Source organism: Cavia porcellus, unplaced genomic scaffold (assembly GCF_034190915.1).
Source record: "Cavia porcellus strain 051 isolate PalLab524CR breed Dunkin Hartley unplaced genomic scaffold, mCavPor4.1 scaffold_26, whole genome shotgun sequence".
Lineage (NCBI taxonomy): Eukaryota > Metazoa > Chordata > Mammalia > Rodentia > Caviidae > Cavia > Cavia porcellus.
This window is the reverse complement of record NW_026947509.1, coordinates 32,970,953-32,989,119: the sequence shown is the minus strand read 5'-3', so window position 1 is coordinate 32,989,119 and position 18,167 is coordinate 32,970,953. Positions and strand designations below refer to the sequence as shown.

The following is an 18,167-nucleotide window of genomic DNA, read 5'->3' as shown; positions in this document are numbered from 1 at the left end:
AATGGAATAGCTACCCCCGCTTTTTAAAAAAAATTTATTTAAAGAAAGACTAAACAGAACAGAAAATAGGTAGAAATAATACATACTTTCAGAGAAAAAATAAACAGTAAGAAATCACTAGTTGATGTTTACATATTGTGGTTTTATAAATAGTTGTTCAAGATACAAAAAATGGAACATGTAATGTGGGAATTCAAACAGCAAGACTGCAAACCATTCTGTTCAACTGTCCTACAAAAACTTAGTAACATGGTTATCAATCCTATACACTTAAACATACATGCAGTTATCCATAGCTTCATTTATGTTTATATTAAACAAACTAAAGCAGGTTAAAATCATTCTGAACAAAAAATAATAGTATTGCTGGATTTCACATCATGACACTCCATGATCAGCACTGGGTACTACAGTGTCTTTTTTAAAAATTTAATTTAAAGAAAGATTAAACAAAACAGAAAATGGATAGAAATAATACATAATTTCAAAGAAAAAAAATAAACAGTAAGAAATCACTAATTGATGATTACAGATTGTCTTCTTACAAATAGTTATTTAAGATACTAAAGTGCAGCATATAAAGTGGGGATTCAAACAGTAAGATTACAACCAGTTCTGTTGAACTATCCAACAAAAACTTAGAAATCTGGTTATTAATCCTATACACTTAAACATACTTGCATTTATCCATATCTTCAATATGTTGAGATTGAATAAACCCAAGCAGGCTAATAACACTCTGTACAAAGAATAATACTATTGCTAGGTTTCACATTATGACACTCCAGGATCAGTACTGGGTATTTTAGTGTCTCTTTTTCTTCAAAGTATCTGTTCATTTCATCATGTGTCATATGATTAGTTCTCATAAACTGTTTATAGATTCTACACATACATGAGTCTTACCATGTATTTCTATCCTTTCAATATTAGAGGGAGAAACAAAACAAAGCAAGGCAAAATAATATACTACTATAAACACATGAAACAAACATATAAGACCATTGTACAAGTCGTTCTACCATAGTTCCTGTGTTGTCTCTTGTTATCTCCAATAGAATTGGTTATATCATGAGACATAATATAATTGAGTATGTCAGTACATAACAGTATTAATAAAAGTAGTATAGAACTTCAAAAACTGGCAGTTATCAATCCAGAATGTGTATCATTGAGTCTTGTCATCTTCAGTGTAGTTGCCTATACTCTCAGACTTGATACTATCAATCATATCAGTTTTCAATAAAATTTTCTCTGCCTCATTTCTGTTATGATCTTTTTGCCATCACTATGCTTGTCTCCTTCATTCTGTTTTCTGTTTCATTCATTGAGGCCTCTCTGCCACTGTTCCTGGAATCCTAGTACTTTTCTCTCTCTCTAGAATGCCCTATAGTATTCTCTGTAGAGTTGGATTGGTGGTTGCAAATTTCCAAGTTCCTCTTTGTCTTGGAAGCATCTTTTTTCTCCATTAATTTCTAGAGACAGTTTAGCAGGGTATATCAATCTGGGATGGAGATTATTTTCTTTTAGGGCTTGGAATATTTAGCTCCAGGCTCTTCTTGACTTGATGGTTTGTGTCGAGAAGTCTGCTGTTATTCTGATGGGCCTTCCTGTGTAGGTTATCTGTTTCTTGTCTCTAACAGCTTTTAATGTTCTTTTCTTATATTGAGTTTCTGGGATCTTGATTATTATATGCCTGGGTGTAGCTCTGTTTTGATTGTAAGTGGCTGGAGTTCTGTATGCCTCATATATCAGAATATCATTTCCTTTTCCTATGCTTGGGAAGTTTTCGTTAGTTTTTTCTGTGAATAGCCTTTGTAGTTCCTTTGTTTGTATACCAGCTTCTTCATTTACATTCTTTATTCTCAAGTTTTGTCATCTAGCCTTTGTGTAGTTCCTGCTTGTTTTCTTGTTATTGTTAAAAAGTTTTCCCTTTCATACTCCCATATTGCAAAATTGTCCTCCTGTTTGGATAATCTATCGTTAGTTTCTTTCAATTTGATTTGCCATCTTTCCATAGAGTTTTTAATTTCCTGGTGATCTCTTTGAATCTGCTTCATGTAGTCTTCAACAAATGGTTCTCTCCTGTATTTGAGTTCCTCCCCTCTTCTGTCTGTGTCTGCTTGAGGGATGATTAGTATCTCTTTTATTAATCTTCTTAAATCTTGCTTTTCTTGGCTAAATATTTCACTTTTGAACTCATCTATGAGGTCTCGAATATAACTTTTTTTATTTAAAGAAAAGGAAACAAAAAATACATGGAGATAAAAAAGGGTAGAAATAATACAAAATTACAGAAAAATAAACGGTAAGAAATAACTAGTTGATAAGTTACATATTGTCATCTTAGAAATAGCTGTTCAGGTTACAAAATTAAAGTATGTAAAATGACATTCAAAAAGTGATACTGCAAACAGTTCTGCTCAATGATCGAACAAAAACTCAGTAATATGGTTATCAGTCCTACATACTTGTTTTATATCTCAAAGAGGGTAAGATTAAACATATCAAAACAGAACAAAACAATTAAAAACAATTTAAAGAAATACAGATTTCAAAGTAAGTCCACTGGAGATCTTCACTGTTTATCTAATTGTCTCTAGTTTCTTACAAATAGTTGTCCCCATCTTCACGCACATTAAATACATATTGCATATTATAGTGTTGAGAGTGTCTAGTGCACTCTGAACCCCGGGAAGAGGCACACACACACCAAGTCGGGACACGGGGGGTGCAGCGTGAGGAAAAGAAACAGAGAGACACGGCAATTGCAACTGCACTGCACATCAAGTCTTTATTCCAGGGTTCTTATATAGTAAACCAGATCAATTCACAGAGCACAGACGATTATCTTGAAAAAGCATTCTTTGTGACAAGCTTTGTGACAAACTACAATGTTTATCTAAACTATCTAAGTTAAGCAAACAAGCAAAACCAGTTCTTCTAGCTCCACTAACCCAGGAGGAACTCCATTAGCCTAAGAATGTTTTTGATTATGTTTGTTCTTTAGTGTTACAATGGTGGTCGGCCACTTCCTCATGACTCTGCAAACAAAGCCAAGTCACACGGCATGGGTTCACAGGGGGGGAACATTTTCCCCCACTGAGATCAGACATTTCCATCCTGTCTCTGTCTCGCATACCGGGGGCTATTGTTTACTGCAGGTCACAAGGGGGCCAGAGCCTCAAAGTGACTCCTCATCCCCCACACTTCCTTCCTTTTTATTTTTTAAGAACAATTTCCATAAGACCAGATTATTTGTAGCATTTCGTCTTATGCAGTAAAAATACACAAGAACGATGGCAATGAGAGCTATAATCAAGCTAAGTCCCATGCCGCTTAAAGTGTGGGTAAAGCTTTGCCAAATTCCTTCCAAGGATTGAGCAAGCAATTGAGCAAATTGTGCCAGGGATTCATCATCATTATGCTTTGCAAAATCTTTGTCAATTTGATTATGCAAAGATTCTGTTTCCTCCTGGGCAGAAGTGTTTCCATTTAGATACATTTTAATCATTTCCCATTCATGTTTTGTTTGATTATATGGTCGTTGTGTTATACAGAAAGTAGTTGAATTCCAATCACATTTTAAAAACACTTGATGCTGAAGAGCCAATATTTTCCTTCCCATCCATTCAACTGTTTGTTTAAGAAGGTCTATTTGCTGTTGTAGTTTGGCATTTATTTGCCATTGGGTTAACCAAAGTTCATGAGAATTCTCATGCCATTGTTCTACAACATGTTTTTCTTGTAAAGAGGTTTGTAAAGCTATTCCTGAGAATGTTGCTAAAGATGCCACAGTTATCAGACTCAACAATACAGCGACCACTATTCCAATAAATCTTTTTGTACGTTTTAACAGATGTTGAAAAAATTCAGTAGTAACAGAGATTACTGGGTCTTGAGACCATGGTCAAGTCAGATTTACAGGTAATCAAATATGAGTTTTTTGTTGTAACAGCATAACTGCATAAGGTTTAGTGAAACTTAATGTGCTATTTAAACAGGTAAACAATTGACAATTTAAACAAGTACAAGAAAAATGTGTAAAATTAAAAGTTCCCACTAAAAAGACATAAGGCAGAGGTGCACAAACAGTAATATTATATATCATGAACTTAGTAAAATTATAAGTAGTAGATACAGATTGACTAGTTCCTGAATAGGAAACATTGTACAAGGTTACAGGTTGCATAGCGGCTGGAATCTTCCAAATGTGATTTTGGAGATTATGAGGGTACTCTTCGGCTGCAACAGCAGGATTGGCGACTCCACCATCTCCCCACCATAGGAGATATGTCTTTTGAGAGAAGACGGGAGTTCCATCAGTTATGTTCTTTGGATCTGGAAGACTATATATAAAAGAGAGATTACATCTTGTCTCATTCCATTCAGCACATCCATTAACAAATTTCCCAAATGGTCCCCAAATAATATATCCATCAATATTTTTAGCAAACTTCCCCATACATTGTTACCAAATTATGGGATTATAAGAAATATTATTATAAGTGAAATCAGGGCATACAGGATATGTGTTTTTATCAGGCGCTGTTAAATTTTTCCAGGTAACATTAAAAGTTTGAGCAGCCAAAGCTTGAAGCCTTGTCCTTTTGTTGCCTGCTTTTTTTTTTATTTAAGAGGAAAAAGAGAAAAACACAAAACAAAACAAAGCAGTGTAAGGTTACACATAATACAGAACTACAAAAAAAAACATAACAGTAAGAAATCACCTGTTAATAGATTCCATATTATCATCTTGGAAATAGTTGCTCAAATCACAGTATCAAAAAATACAAAGTAGACATTCAAACAGAGAGACTTCAAACAGCTGTGTTCAATGATCCAAAACATTAATATAGTCAGCTATTTAACACCCCTAAACACACTTGCTGTTATATCCGTTAGAGCTCTTTTTTTTTTCCTCCCTCTCTTTTTTACAACAAAATTTACACATTTTGGATTTTATTACTCCTTAGTTCTTATTACTTTTTTGGGGGGGGGAGAGAATAAAGTCAAATATGGCAAAACAAAGCTGTCAGTCAAAACCAAGGATAGACATAGCACATGATGTAGAACAGAGTACAAGGTTATTAACAATGGTTATAAACGTTGTCTCTTGTTTCCTTAAAAAGAATTGTCTATCTCATTAGATATTATAAAGTTGGACAAAACAGTAGAGAACAAGACCAATAAAACTTAGGCATTGTAAACATTACAGGACTTCCAAAGGAGACAATAGTCAAACCAGAATGGGCATCTTAGTGAATCTTATTGCCTTCAAAGTAGTTGCCTATACCCTCAGACTTGATACTATCGCACAGAATGGAACAGAGTCTAATCAGTCAAAACAAGATCGTGGGAGTATTACAGGACTTCAAAACAAATTAATAGGAAATCAAAAAGAGTTACTATTATATATCCTAATTTTTTAAATTTTTCCCTTAATTAAAATAAACATAAGAAATAACTAAATAATTTTTTTAAAGAATAGTAGTTACCATAGTGTCTGTCTTTTTCCTTGAAATATTTGTATAAAACTTCATATACTATAGCTTCAAATATTTCCATATCAAGAAGCCCAGAATAAAGCCTTTCTAATTAATAAGTGAAAATTTTATAAGGCTTCAAGGCCAAAATAATGGGGAATCATGATTACCACATATTTTTATATATTTGAATCATTACTTACATTAGGGAGACTATTCGGTATTCATACGTGTGAGATTGATTTATTTCACTTATGAGTATGGTCTCAAGCTGCGCCCATTTATTGATAAATATCTCAATATGATCCTTCTTTATAGCTGAATAATACTCCATTGTATAGAAATACCACAACTTTTTTATCCATTCCTCAGTTGATGGACACTTGGGTTGTTTCCAAGATCTGGCGATTACAAATTGTGCTGCTATAAACATAGGTGCGCATATATCACGGTGGTATGATGCTTTCAGTTCTTCTGGGAATATGCCTAGAAGTGGAATAGCTGGAATAAATGGGACTTCCAATCCCAGCTTTTTGAGAAATCTCCAGACTGACCTCCACAAAGGCTGCACCAGTCTACACTCCCACCAACAGTGTAGGAGAGTTCCTTTTTCCCCACAGCCTCTCCAGCATTTGTTGTTGTTGGTTTTCTTGATCCTGGCCATTCTTTCAGGAGTGAGATGGTATCTCAGTGTGGTTTTAATTTGCATTTCTCTAATGATCAATGATGATGAACATTTTTTCATGTATTTATTTGCCATGTGCATTTCTTCATCTGAGAAGTGTGTATTCATCTCAGATGCCCATTTTTGGATTGGATCTTTGAATTTTGGGGGTCTGAGTTTTTTTAATTCTTTATATGTTTTAGACAAGAGACCCTTGTCTGAGAGAGAGTTCACTAAAATCTTCCCCCAGTTTGTGAGTTTTTTTTTTTTACTATGCTGGAGATTTCTTTTGACATGCAGAAACTTTTTAATAAGAAGTGGTCCCAGTTATTGATTCTGGGAAGTATTTCCTGTGCGGTTTGAGTCCTGTTCATGAATTTGTTACCTACTCCTATGTCTCCAAGGTTTCTACCCAATTTGTCTTCCAATAGATTTAGTGTTTCTGTTTTAATATTCAGATCTTTGACCCATTTAGATTTTAATTTAGTACATGGTGATAGACATGGGTCTAGCTTTAGTTTTCGGCAAATGGAGAGCCAGTTTTTCCAGCACCATTTATTAAAGAGACTGTCGTTCTTCCAGTGAACCTGCTTAGCTCCTTTATCAAAGATAAGGTGGTTGAGTGTGTTTGTAGTTGTGGTTATATCTTCTAATCTATTCCATTGATATTCAGCTCTGTTTTGATTCCAATACCATGTTGATTTTACTACTGTTGCTTTGTAGTATAATTTCAAGTCAGGGATTGAGATGCCTCCTGCTTTGTCTTTGCTGCTTAGAATTGCCTTTGCGATTCTAGGTCTCTTCTGGTTCCAGATGAAATTTAGGAGTGATTTCTCTAGATCTATAAGGTATATTGATGGTATTTCTATTGGGATTGCATTGAATCTGTATAAGAGTTTTGGGAGAATGGCCATCTTCACAATGTTTGTTCTTCCTATCCATGAGCAGGGGATGTCTTTCCATTTTCTGAGATCATCTTCAATTTCCTTTTTCAGTGTATTATAGTTTTCACTTCTTTCGTAAGAGTAATTCCTAAATATTTCATTTTTTTGCTTGCTAATGTGAAGAGTGTAGTTTCTCTTATTTCCCTCTCTGTGATTTTGTTGTTTGTGTATAGGAATGCTATTGATTTCCGAGTATTGATTTTGTATCCAGCCACATTACTGAATTTATTTATTGTATCTAAGAGTCTTTCAATGGAGCTTAGGGGGTCTTCTATGTAGAGTATCATGTCATCTGCAAACAATGACAACTTAAATTCTTCTTTTCCTATCTTTACCCCTTTTATTTCTCTTTCTTGCCTAATTGCTCTGGCTAGTACTTCCAGTACTATATTAAATAGGAGTGGTGATAAAGGACATCCTTGTCTTGTGCCTGATTTTAAAGTAAAGGCTTTCAATTTTTGGCCATTTAGTATGATGCTGGCTGTTGGTTTGTCATAAATGGCCTTTATTATATTGAGGTAAAGACCATCTATTCCAATTTTCTGTAGAGTTTTTATCATGAATAAATGTTGGACCTTATCGAAGGCTTTTTCTGCATCTATAGAAATGATCATGTGATTCTTATTTTTGGCTTTATTGATATGGTGGATTACATTTATTGATTTGCATATGTTGAACCATCCTTGCATTCCTGGGATGAATCCCACTTGGTCATGGTGTATAATCTTCTTGATGATTTGCTGGATCCTATTTGCCAATATTTTATTGAGGATTTTTGCATCTGTGTTCATTAGGGAGATCGGTCTATAGTTCTCTTTTTTAGTTGGGTCTTTCTCAGGTTTTGGTACTAGAGTAATATTTGCTTCCAGGAATGACTTAGGAGGGATTGCTTCCCTTTCAATTTCATTGAATAGTTTGAGGAGTGTCGGCATTAGGTCTTCTTTGTATTTCTTGTAGAATTCTGCAGTGAATCCATCTGGGCCTGGGCTCTTCTTGGTGGGTAAGGACTTAATTACATTTTCAATTTCAGTAACAGAGATTGGGTTATTCAACAGTTTTACATCCTCTTGATCTAGCTTTGGCACTTCATATGCTTCTAAGAATCTGTCTATTTCTTCTGTGTTATCAAACTTTTGAGAGTAGAGGTTTTCGAAATAGGTGTTGATGATCTTCTGTATTTCTGTTGGGTCTGTAGTGATTTCTCCTTTTTCATTTCTTATTGCATGAATTTGAGGTTTTTCTTCCCTTTTTAAAATAAGGTTGGCTAGGGGCTTATCGATTTTATTTATTCTTTCAAAGAACCAACTCTTTGATTTGTTGATTCTTTGGATTGTTTTCTTAGTCTCTATTGCATTTATTTCTGCTCTGATTTTTATAATTTCCTCTCTTCTTTTGCTTTGGGCTTGACTTGCTCTTCTTTTTCTAGCTGTTTGAGGTGTAGCATCAAGTTATTTATTTGTATTCGTTCTGTTTTCCTGATGTGGGAACTCAGTGCAATAAATTTTCCTCTCAGGACGGCTTTCATTGCATCCCACAGATTCCGGTAAGTTGTATCTGCATTTTCATTTTCTTTTAGGTATTGTTTGATTTCTTCTTTAATTTCTTCTGTGACCCACTGATTACTCAAGAGTGTGTTATTCAGTTTCCATGTGTTTGTGGGATTTTTGCTGTATCTTTTATCATTAATATCTAATTTCAGAGCGCTATGATCCGATAACATGCAAGGGATGATTTCAGCTCTTTTGCACTTGTTTAAATATGTTCTGTGAGCTAATATATGGTCTATTTTAGAAAATGATCCATGTACTGCTGAGAAGAATGTGTATTCTGATGTTGTTCGGTGGAACATTCTGTTTATGTCTATCAAACCCATTTGTTCACAGGTATGATTCAGTTCTGTTATTTCTTTGCTCATTTTCTGTCTGGTTGATCTGTCCCTTGGTGTCAATGGCGTATTAAGGTCTCCTGTTACAATTGTGTTACTGATAATTTGAGTTTTCATTTCTGTTAATAATTGTTTTATATAACTGGGTGCTCTGGAGTTTGGTGCGTATATATTTAAGATAGTTATCTCTTCCTCTTGGAGTTTTCCCCTTACGAGTATGTAGTGACCTTCTTTATCCTTTATGGTCATTGTTGGTTTAAAGTTCACGTTGTCTGCAAACAGAATGGCTACTCCTGCCTTTTTTTGGATTCCTGCTGCATGAAGAATTGTTTTCCATCCTTTGACTTTCAGTCTGTGAGTATCCTTCTGGGTTAGATGGGTTTCCTGTAAACAGCATATGGTTGGATTGTGTTTCTTGATCCATTCTGCTAGTCTGCTTCTTTTGGTTGGTGCATTGAGACCATTTACATTAATGGTTATTACTGTTAAATGCTGGTTTATTGTTGACATGTTATCTCCCTGCTGTTGCATCTTTATCTTTCTGTTTTGTTTAATTATTTGCTTTGCTTAGTCGTTTTTTTCCTTTGTGTATCTAAACTGTCTTTCAATATTTTTTGCAGGGTTGGTTTGGTGTTCATGAAGTTCTTCAGCTGTTCTTTGTCATGGAAGTATCATATTTCACCATCTATTTTGAATGATAGTTTTGCAGGATATATCAGTCTAGGTTGGAAATCATTTTGCTTTAGGATCTGGAATACTTCACTCCATGCTCTTCTTGACTTTATTGTTTGTGATGAGAAGTATGCTGTGATTCTGATAGGTTTTCCTTCATAAGTGATCTGTCTTTTCTCTCTGACAGCTTTTAATAATCTATTCTTGTGTTGGATTTCTGGGATGGTGATTATTATATGTCTGGGTGTAGTTTTATTTTGGTTATGACTATTTGGAGTTCTATATGCTTCACTGATCCTGATGTCAGTTTCTGATCTTATGCTTGGGAAATTTTCAGCTATTACTTCTCTAAATATCCTCTTGATATCCTTTATGTTGTCTCCTTCTTTTTCATTAATCCCTATCATTCTTATGTTATTCTTCTTTGCGTCGTCTTGCAGTTGTTGAATTGTTGTTTCCTGATTCCTTGTTATTTTTAAAAGATCTTTCCTTTCCTGTTCACTAGCTGCGATCCTGTCTTCAAGGTCTGAAATTCTATCTTCACTTTCATTAAGGCGGTTTTTACAACTTTCAGTGGAGTTTTTTATTTCCTGTATTTCTCTGTGCATCTGCATTATGTATTCTGTTTGTTTCTTATATTGCTCGTCTAGGGATTCTATCTTTTTGTTTAGTTCCTCCAATTTTTTATCTGTGTTTTCTTTAGATATATTTAGAATCTCTTTCATTTCTTTTATCATTTCTTCTTTTATCTGGGATATTATTTCGAGTTTGAATTTCTTTAAAGCTTCCTGGAGTTGCTTGTCAACTTCAGTAGCTATTGTGTCTGATATATGAGGTGGATGGGATATATTTTCTTCTAAATACATTCCTCCTAGGGTTTCCTGAGATGGGCTGGAGGGTTGAGGTTGTAATTTGGTCTTTCGTTTTGTCATTTTCCTATATTTCTGTGTTTCAAGTGTTATTTGAAAGCTTCCTCAGGATCTGTTGAAAATCCCCTTCTACGTTTGCAGCTACTGAGACTCTCGCACCATGCTACCCCAAGCCATTGGGCCTTCAGAACCAATGGCCCTCCTCTGCTTGTTCAGAACTCCGCAGTTCCAGACAAGTTGGGCCTCAGGGACACTCTGCGCCCACCTGCCCCTTGGAAGATCCACAGCTCTTCAATCGCAGCCGGGTTAGGGTACTCACCACAGGCCTCAGTGCCTCAGGAGCCTGTGATCCCTCCCTGCTTGCAGAGATATCCACAGTCCTCCAGACAAAGGAAGGGGCTTCTGCAGGCACTCCAGATCCGCCCAGCTCCTCCTCTGCACGCCGATGGCTAGGCGCGGCTGGGCTCGGGGGATAGTGTAGGCCCGCCCACCTGTCGGGAGCTCAGCAGACCTCCAAGTGTAGCCGGGATGGGGAGGCGGCTGTAGTGGCCTCTAACCCACTGCTCCACTTCACTGCACCCAGAAGCCTGGGGGTTCCGGAACAGTCTGAGATTTGGGCAGACTGTGCTGGGCCCTCACCACAGGCCGAGGTGCCTCAGGAACCTGGGATCCCTCCCGGCTTGCAGAAATATTCAGTCCTCCAGCTTGTTGCCTGCTTTTAATCCATGTTGAATCCAATACTGCCATCCCAGAGGGATGCAAGGCGGTTCCCCAATACAAATAGGCCGTTGATTGCCATAATAAGTAAAATTGAACAATGTTCCATCATGCTGATTATGGGGGGTTAAATCGGCCCACGGTGCTGACAAAATTTCCCTTGGTGTTGTATATAGTGATATATCAATAGTTCCCCATACTACAGGTTCCAGTAAAGGGGGATTTGGAATATAAGCCCAATAAGAATGTTGGGGTACCTCAGTCCCCGATGCAACGGTGAGCAAGGCACATAAAGCTAAAAACAAATTTTCAGGGTTTAAAGGCTTCCCTGCTTGAAGGACAAGCCGTTGCCCCTCTTGGGTCAATTTCTTTATTTGCCCCCATGTAGGAAGAGGGTTTAAATTTGGTCACCGTGAATGGCGGCGGGAATTTCTTAGCTGTAATCTGGCCATGGCGGCAATAGGGACAGGTTCATTATCTTCAGCCTCTAGCTGGTTTCGAACTCGCCTCGGAGGATACGGTTCCTTGGGGAGTTGTCTCCGGGATTGGTGAACAGGGCCTCGAGGCGCGGATCTTGATCCATCGTCCAGGGACCCATTGTTGAATTCCATGTTCTGTGGAGATATAACAAAAACCTCTCCCCTTATAGAGCAATGTCCCCTTCTCCCATTCTGCCTCTGGGGCTGTTTTAGTCCAAATAGGCTCATTAATCACATATGGTTGTTGCTGCTGTTCGAAATGTCTTTCAGCCCTTGTTAATATTTCACCTTGTGGTAAATTGAGAAAATTTAAAATAAACAGTACCTGATGCAGCAATGTTTTTGGACTGTTTTGCAATTTAAACAGTATTGGTATCTGAATATCCTTCTGACTCCTCCTTTTTAATTTTTTAATTTGTAATTTAAGAGTGCCATGTGCCCTTTCAACAATAGCTTGACCCTGGGGATTATATTGAATCCCTGTAACATGAATGATATTATGGAGATCACAAAATTGTTTAAATGTTCTGCTAGTATAAGCGGGTCCATTATCTGTTTTGATTTTAGAGGGAATTCACATAACTGCAAAAGTCTCCAATAAATGTATAATAACATTTTTAGTGGATTCTCCCTGTTGGGCAGTGGCCCATAGAAATGAAGAATAAGTATCAATAGTTACATGCACATAAGAAAGCCAGCCAAAAGAGGCCACATGTGTAACATCCATTTGCCATAACTCATTGGGTTGAGTTCCTCTAGGATTAACACCTGAGGGAATGATTCTTAAATGTAACGGACTACAAATACGGCAGGCTTTTACAATTTGTTTAGCTTCTGTAAAGGGTATCTTATATTTAAAATGTAAATGTCCAGCATTAGCATGATTAAATTGATGTTCTTCAACAGGTGTAGTAAACATAACTAAAGAATCTACTGCTCTATTACCTGATACTAATGGCCCAGGTAACTGAGAATGAGAACGTAAATGAGTAATGAAATAAGAATGGTTTCTTTTTCGAACATGTATTTGTAATTTTTGAAATAAAGACAATAAGGTAGGTTTATTCGAATATAACACAGCTGAATAGATATTTGTCACTACTCCAACAGAATAAGCTGAATCAGCTATAATATTAATGGGTTGATCAGGAAAATCCAAAAACACTTGCAATATAGCAAAAAGTTCATTTTGTTGCACAGAATTAAAATTTGTCTGACGTACCCAATAAGATTTTTGAGTCCAATATGCAGCTTTATTTTTAGATCCATCTGTAAATATAGTCAAAGCTTGTGGAATCGGTTGTACAGCTAATACAGTATTAACCACAAATTGTTGACGTCTAAAAAAGTCCCATAATTTACTTTTAGGAAAATGATATGAAAAGGTTCCCATGAAATCTGCTAAGGCAATTTGTAAGGTTTCAGTAATTGATAACAAATATTCCCAATGTTCCTTAGTTAAGGGGTTAACTATATTGTTTATATCTTTTCCTATCAAAGTTATAGAACGAGCCCTACCATTCATAATTAAAGAGGCAACCATATCAATATAAGGCATAACATTTTTAGATTGCTTAGTCTTAGCAAAAACCCATTCAACTGGCATAGCATTTTGACCCAAAACTGCAGAGGGATATTGAAAAGTATTAATAATATATAAAGTTAGAGGCAATTGAGGATCAATCCTAATTAAAAATGCATCCATAATTCGTTGTTCTACAAATTGTAATTCCTGCTCTGCTTCTGCTGTTAATGTATGAGGGCTAGATGGGTCTGAAGAGCCCTGTAAAGTAGCAAACAAATGCTGTAATGCATGAGTAGGAATACCTAATGTGGGACGGAGCCAATTGATATCTCCTAATAATTTTTGAAAATCATTTAAAGTGCATAACTTGTCTCTCCTAATAGACATTTTTTGTGGAATCACCTTTTGTCTAGTAAGAATATATCCCAAATAATGACTGATTTCTTCCTTTTGAATTTTATCTTGTGCTATTACAAGTCCAAACGGGGAAAAATATTGAGGTAAAGTTTTCAAAATATCTTCTAAAACATATTTATCATTATATGAGAATAATATATCATCCATATAATGAGCTGTATAAAACTGAGGCCATCGTGCACGCACTGGTTTTAATGCTGCATCAACATAAATTTGACATATAGTTGGAGAATTCATCATTCCTTGGGGTAACACTCTCCATTGATATCTTTGATAAGGTCTTTGATAATTTATTTGAGGAATTGAAAAGGCAAATCGTTTTCTATCTTCTGGATGTAAGGGAATATTAAAGAAACAATCCTGTAAATCTATAATATATACATGCCAACCAGCAGGGAGCGCTGAAGGTAAAGGAATGTCAGGCTGAAGAGCTCCCATATAATACATAGATGCATTAACAGCGCATAAATCTGTCAAAAGTCTCCACTTGCCTGATTTCTTTTTTATCACAAATATTGGAGAATTACAAGGAGATGTGGATGGTTCTATATGATGTAGAGAAAGTTGTTGATCAATCAATTCCTGTGCTGCCTGTAACTTTTGGGTAGTCAAAGGCCACTGATCTATCCAAATTGGGTCATCATTTTTCCAATTAAGCTTTAAAGGATTCATTCCCCAAAGCTGCAGAGACATCTAAAATATTAAAAATGTATATGAGCTCCCCATTGTTCTAATATATCTCTTCCTAAAATAGAAACTGGCACTTCTAAGATATAAGGTTTAATAACAGCAACTTGACCCTCTTCATTTTTTATATGTATATGCATTGTGGCTTGACCAATTGTATTTACTGGAGTTTTACTTACTCCTTTTATATTACATGGAATAATAATATAAGTAATATGAGAAGGCCAATCAGTAGACTTAATAATAGTAATATCTGAACCTATAAGAGCTTGAATTTTCTTATGCTCAATAAAAATATTAATAAGAGGTTGTTGCTGAGATAATTTAGCTGTCCACATTACATTAATGGGGTTAGTGCTGCCGAACCCTCCTGTTCGCTGAACAACAGAGGATCCTATCGGGATATAGGGCAGTAATATGAGTTGAGCTATACGTTCTCCCTTTAATAATTTATAATCTGCAAGTGAGGACATCAAGATTTGAATTTCTCCAGTATAATCTGCATCAATAATTCCTAAATGAACAGTAATGCCTTTCTGATTTAAACTAGACCGACCTGTGAGTAAGCCAAAAGTTCCTGCAGGCAAGGGGCCAAAAATTCCTGTAGGAATTCTCACGGGAGATTGTCCACCCTTTAATTTTATGTCTTTTACGGCTGGTATGTCCACTGCGGCGCTGTGTTGGGTGGCAGGTTGTAAGGAGAATATGGTAGGTTTCCCCCATTGATTTGTCCCGGGCCCGGGGTAGGGCCCGTTTTCCTGTTTCCCTTCTGTTCAGCTGAGTTAACTTGTTTATTCCTGCATTCACGAGCCCAATGATGCCCTTTATGGCATTTTGGGCATAAGCCAGGGGCTTTAGATTTTTTTCCTTGATCATTGCCTGAAAGTTTTGGACAGGCCCTTTTTACATGCCCTGTCTGACCACAACCAAAACATTTTAAAGACTGTTCCTTTTTAGACTGCAAATTATTACACGTGGTTACCATGGTTTCAGCAAACAGTTGCATTTTTTTAGATTCTGAATTTAAATCTTTACATTGTTTTATAAAATTGTCAATCGTTCCAGTATCTTTTATTGGAATTAAAACCTTTTTGCATTCATCATTGGCATTTTCAAAGGCTAAAAGTTTTAAGAGATGTTGTTGTAAATCTTTCCCCACTACTGTTTTTTCTATAACATTTTGAAGTCTTGCAATGAACTCAACATACGGTTCATTAGTTCTTTGCAGAACTTTAGCCCAAGATCCATATTCTGATCCTTGGGGCCGCATTTTATCCCAAGCTTCTAAAGCAATATTTCTTAATTGAGCATGAATCTCTCTTGGGGCCGCAGCCTGATGTTCAACAGTATCATAAAAACCTGTACCAGAAAGCATGGGATAGGAAATGAGTCTAACATTAGGATCTCGGTCCTCAGCATTTTGTCTTGACTTCTCAGCACAACCTTCCATAAACCACATATGCCACTGTAAATATTCCGGCTCCTTTAAAAGAATTTTAGCCAAGGTTTTCCAATCATAAGGAGCAAGATTACCATATTGATCTGCTACTGCCATTACTAATTCTCTAGTGTAATGAGCCTGAGGGCCATAAAGGGTCACGGCCTTTTTTAATTTTGCTAAATCATCCATATTAAATCCTTCCCATCTAGGGGGAGGTGCCACTCCATCCACAGGTTGTGGCCTAATAACAGGAAAAGAAAAGACAGACGTTTCCTCGTCAGAATCCCCTGTTCCTGGCATATCGGCCAAAGCTAGTTTAGCCTTCTTCCAGTCAGGGTTAGATGGGGGAGGTGCGGAGGGATATATAGGAAGGCTCTGCTTAATGAAAAGCTGTTCTGCCACCCATGTTAGGCATTGTACAGCCTGTAATAGTGGGCGATCATCAGAAGCTGACATTGCTGCGGCAGCTAAAGCCGAATCAGCTGCGGCGAGTTTTACTTTCGGTTTGGACGCTTTTTCACTAGTTAAAGCGATAGCGTCATTTTGGACTACAGTTTGCTCCTCCTCTGTGAGGGGTAATTCCTGAATAACTGGTTTAATTTCTTGTTGGAGATTTTCTACAATATGTTCATCTTCCATAGCTTTTAATAAAGAGTACACAACCGACCAAATAGCCCAAAAACGTAAAGGAATTTTTTCATCCTGTCGCATAGCCTTCTCTATATTAGCTCTCGCCCTCCTCCATAATTCTACATCCAAAGTTCCTTCATCCAGGAACCAAGGATTATATTCTTTAATTGTATGAACACACATATCCAAGTCAGCCGACCTGAGCGATATGCCATACATAGAAAGTAAATGCTTAAGAATTTTTAAGAAAGGAGAAGAGAAAGATTGTCCCATTTCCCCATAATAAATATATACACTCACCTCTCCTAAGCGACCTTCGGGGTCCCTGATTCGGGCGCCACTTGTTGAGAGTGTCTAGTGCACTCTGAACCCCGGGAAGAGGCACACACACACCAAGTTGGGACACGGGGGGTGCAGCGCGAGGAAAAGAAACAGAGAGACACGGCAATTGCAACTGCACTGCACATCAAGTCTTTATTCCAGGGTTCTTATATAGTAAACCAGATCAATTCACAGAGCACAGACGATTATCTTGAAAAAGCATTCTTTGTGACAAGCTTTGTGACAAACTACAATGTTTATCTAAACTATCTAAGTTAAGCAAACAAGCAAAACCAGTTCTTCTAGCCCCACTAACCCAGGAGGAACTCCATTAGCCTAAGAATGTTTTTGATTATGTTTGTTCTTTAGTGTCACAATGGTGGTCGGCCACTTCCTCATGACTCTGCAAACAAAGCCAAGTCACACAGCATGGGTTCAGAGGGGGGGAACATTTTCCCCCACTGAGATCAGACATTCCCGTCCCGTCTCTGTCTCGCATACCGGGGGCTATTGTTTACTGCAGGTCACGAGGGGGCCAGAGCCTCAAAGTGACTCCTCATCCCCCACATTATAGAACTAATCAAATCATTACAGGATGATGAAGGCTTTTTAGGTCTTCAAGATCTAACATTGGGCAAGACAATAATAACTACCATCATATCTCTCATTCTCTTCATAGTAGCTGTCCTTATCTTTACATATGCTGAAATTGAACTTAAGACACTAGACTAATATCATTCTGATCAGTGAATAATAGTATTGCTAGAATTTATATCATAATGCTACAAAATTAGCACTGGGTTTCTTAGTGTTTCTTCTTCAGAGTATCTGTTCATTGCATCTTGCATTATATAATCTGTTCCTGTAAATAATTTTTTTTAAAAAACTCATGTGTGAGTTTCTACATATGTATGTATCCTCTCTGTATTATAGGGAAAAACAAATCATAACAAGACAGCAAAACAAATTCCTAGAAAAACATGCAATGGATATGACATATAAGACCACAATATAGGTGATCTTCCATAGTTACTATGTTTTCTCTTGTTATTTTCAACAGATTTGTCCACATCATCAGCTTAATATAGTTAAACATAGTATTACCTATTTTTATAAAACACAACTTTGAAAGCATTGTAGGATTTGAGAGCTGTTAATAATTAATGCCTGTATGGATATCTTTTACATCTTGTCACACATCTTCAGAGTAGTTGCCTCTACTTTTAGGGTTGATACTAACAGGCATATCAAATTCAAATAAAATCAGCCAAGGCAAAACCGTGGTCTTATGAATCGGATTCAGTTAAGATCAGTCATAGTAAGACAATGTAAGTAATACAGGATTTCAGTTTAAGTTAATAAGAAAGTAAGGATAGTTACCATGGTATAACCTGCTATTTTTGGGTCAGAAGTCTGTGCCCTCAAATCTG

The 18,167-nt window shown here is 36.7% G+C and overlaps 1 protein-coding gene across 1 annotated transcript in view; it reads left to right on the top strand.

The window, feature by feature from the left end:
• The window catches only part of LOC100731122 (UDP-glucuronosyltransferase 1-6), a 206,490-nt gene that overhangs the window by 11,333 nt on the left and 176,990 nt on the right, over nt 1-18,167 (top strand). The window lies entirely within an intron of this gene.